Source organism: Meles meles, unplaced genomic scaffold (assembly GCF_922984935.1).
Source record: "Meles meles unplaced genomic scaffold, mMelMel3.1 paternal haplotype, whole genome shotgun sequence".
Taxonomy (NCBI): domain Eukaryota; kingdom Metazoa; phylum Chordata; class Mammalia; order Carnivora; family Mustelidae; genus Meles; species Meles meles.
Window position 1 is genome coordinate 34,979 of NW_025721528.1, and position 4,157 is coordinate 39,135.

The following is a 4,157-nucleotide window of genomic DNA, read 5'->3' on the forward strand; positions in this document are numbered from 1 at the left end:
CTTGTCCTACATTTATAAGCTTTGTATTCTGTTTGTTGACAGTGTAAGTGACAATCTTATAAAATGTGCTCATTTCAATGTGACTAATTATTACTGTGACAATCCTGTCATCTTCCTACCTTCTATCATCCCTTAATATGATAGACCACAATGATATGCACTATGTGGACCTGGTCCAAAACTGAAAGCACCTAGTGGTTAAACTTTAGGTTTAGTATCTATGCTTGCATAAGAAACTGTGGGACAAATGTGAACTCAGAATGGAAGGAAGATTTAGGGGAGGTACCCTGCTTGAGGTGATGTCTGAACAGAGTTTTGAAGTATGTAATTTATTAGACAAAATAAGAGAAGCATGATATCAAATATTCAAATTTAGTCATTTATTCAATAAACATTTAAACTCTTATAATCCAAAATAACAGCTAAATGAGTTTAAAATCTGAGCACTATATGGTTGTTGTTTTCAAGGAATTTGAATCTGTATAGTTTTATATGGAAAGAGGTACTATACAATGTATGATAAACCTAATATCTTATATATGATGCTAATGCGGAAAGTGTATGGCTCATAAGGACACATCCCTTTTATCTGCGGTACAAGAATTTGGTCAAAAAAGGGGACTGAGATCAGCCTCTGGAACTCAGTGCAAATGTTGACTAGATGTTCCCTCAGATGAGTACAGGAGACTGTGGCAGAGGGGACTTTCTCAGGGACAATATACCACAGAAAAGGCACAACATGTGCAAAGGTCTGAATGTTGGCAAAGTATAAGGGATAAATGTTCCAATCGTTCATTCCTTCTTACTTTATTTTATAGACTTCTTTCTTGCCCTTCTGTGACCCAGAGTTCTACAAACAGAAGCAAAATGATTAGATCTGCTCTTTAGAAATGTTAAATTAGTGGTCATTTGGGAAAGTACAGCACTGCAAGTAGAGAGACGAAGTGAGCGAAGATGGTGAAGTAGATGGTGTTGATCTAAATTGAATGGACCATGCCTTGACACCAGGATGGACTGGACGGAGGAAAGGTATATTTGGAATATGTGGGGCCTTTCGAACCCACGGACATGGTTACATAGCTATATTTTATAATGGGGCTGTGTCCAACTTGTGAAAAATCAGACAGTTTTGAAAGTACGGATTAATTTTCCTCTTAACACACTTGATTAGTTCATTATTGTAAAACAAAGATCATGCAGCGTTTTGGAAAACAATGTCAGAAAACCAATTCTCAATATTTTTTATTGCAATAAAACTGAATAGAATATGGACACTCTAAAGTAATTAAGAAACGTATGTATCACCCCTCAATTTTATGACTATAATAATACGTTTCATGGTTCCATTTACAACACCCAGGCATGTAAAACAAAATGAGACAAAATAAAACAAAATGTGGTATTGAGCTATATTATTACAAAGATTTTTTTATTTCAAAAATTTTTATTTTTTATTTGTATTGTTAACATATAATGTATTATTTGTTTCAGGGGTACAAGTCTGTGATTCATCAGTCTTACACAACACACAGCACTTACCATAACACATATCCTTCCCAATGTCCGTCATTCAGTCTCCTCATTCGACCACTGCCCTCCCATCTAACAACCCTCAGTTTGTTACCTGAGGTTAAGACTCTCTTATACTTTGTCTCCCTCTCTGATTTTGTCTTGATCCATTTATTTCCTCTCTTCGTCTATGAACCTCTGCCTTGTTTCTTAAATTCCACGTATCATTGAGATCGTATGATAATTATCTTTCTCTGATTAATTTATTTCACCTAGCATAATATCTTCTAGTTCCATCCATATTATTGTAAATGGAAAGATTTCATTTTTTATGGCTGTGTAACATTCCATTGTGGTGTGTGTGTGTGTGTGTGTGTGTGTGTGTGTGTGTGTAATCACATCTTCTTTATCCATTTATCTGGTGATGGACATCTGAGCTCTTTCCACTGTTTGGCTATTGTGGACATTGCTGTTATAAATATTGGGAAGAAGATGTCCCTTTGGATCACTACATATGTGGGGTAAATACTCAGTAGGGCAATTGCTGGGTGATAGGGTATCTCTATTTTCAACTTTTTGAGGAACCTCCATGTTCTGTCCCAAAGAGGCTGCACCATCTTGCATTCCCACCAACAGTGTAGGCGGATTCCCCTTTCTCCACATCCTGGACAACATTTGTCATTTTCTGACTTAATTTTACCATTCTGACTGAGATGAGGTCATATCCCATTGTCTTGATTTGTGTTTCCTTGATGCCAAGTGATATTGAGCAGTTTTTCATTTGTCTGTTGCTTTTTGGATGTCTTCTTTGCAGAAATGTCTGTTTATGTCTTCTGCTCATTTCTTGATTAGATTATTTGTTCCATGAAACTCACTGAGTTTCATAAATTCTTTATATATTTGAGATACTAACCCTTAATTTGTGAATATCTTCTCCCATTCTGTCAGTTGTCTTTTGGTTTTGTTGACTGTTTCCTTTGCTGTGCAAAAGTTTTTTTTTTTTTTTTTCATCTTGATGAAGTCTCAGTAGTTCATTTTTGCCTTTGTTTCCCTTGCATTTGGAGACATGTCTGGTGAGAAGTGGCTGTGGCTAAAGTCGAAGAGGTTGCTGCCTATGTTCTCCTCAAGGATTTTGATGGATTCCTGTCTCACATTTAGGTCTGTCATCCAGTTTGACCCTATTTTTGTGTGTAGTGCAAAGAAATTGTCCAGTTTCATTCTTCTGCATGTGGCTGTCCAATTTTTCCAACAACAACAACAACAAAAAAAACTCTATCTTCAACAACATCAACAACAACAACAAAAATCACTTTAAAACTTTTTAGAACAATTAGTTTTCTTTTTAGGTAATGTGCCTAAAATATAATTTCCATAGTCTTTACTAATAATAGTTTACAAGTTTTATGTAGTTGGTAAAGTTATTTCTCAAATATATACAACACCTAATACTTGGAATTTGTGTTTCAAATTTCTTGCATCTAGAGTTAAAAACTGAAATGGAAGAGCTACAAGCACTCAAATGCACTTGCTTACAAGTATCATATAATTAGCAGCTATAAAATACTTTAACATTTTCAATTTTTTAATTTATTCAAGTGTTTTTGATAGTGATACCTTGAGCCAGAGGAATCAATTCTATGCCATGGTAACAAGGTTTCAGGTTTCTACATCCTTTGGCACACATTAAAGACCATTATTGGAAATCTTCATTCAAATTCAGAATTAATATTATTGTTCATTGGATATAAAATCTTCCATTATTTTTCATAAAATTTCTGCTTCCTTAAATGTGTTCAAAGAATAATATTTGAAGAAACACAACGAACAAAACAATTTTCTAGGATGGCTAAAGAATTAAGCTTCTTAAAAATAATTAGATACATTAAAATTAACATTTAGAGAGACAAGATGGTGGGGAAGTAGGAGGAGGCACCATTTCAACCTGTTCCCTAAAGGGAGCTGATTACCTACCAAAGAACTCCGATCACCCATGATATCAGCCTGAGATCAGAATTATACACGACTGGATCTCTACAGGGGCAGAAGACGCCAGTGAGGAGGTAAAGCAGAGTGGGAATGCTGGCCTGATATCAGAAGATAAACGAAAGGGGGAAGGAGCCACCAGAGGCTGCCAATTGGAATGTACTACCCCAATATGAGAGTGCCCTGCAACTGGGGACCAGCATTAACTTGGAATCTGGTTGAAAGCACTCAAAAGAGCAAAGGATCATGGGGGAAATTGTCGGAAGCAGGGCAGTTAAGGACAGGGGCCTAAGTCCTGGACCCAGAACAGCCTCCCCAGGCGCTGAGCCAGAAAGAGTGTGGCGGAGAAACCAGGTCTTGGTGTGCCCAAGAACGCCTGGTGTCCAGCTCCCATGAGGGGCTGGGAGCCTCACCAGATGCAGAACACCAGACCCTGCCATCAGAGACTGAGACACGCGTGTCCCACACCCTGCCCTGAGAGAGGGCACACAAGTGCTACCCTGGCACTCTTAGACCCATGCCATACTATCAGAGACTGAGAAGTACTCCATTCCCTCCCATGAGAGAGGTACGTGAAGGCGCCAGTCGGGTGCTCTCAGACCCGGAAAGACCAGGCACTCCCAGCCCAGGCCAGAAGGAAATTCTCAGTGTGCGATTGCTGCTTG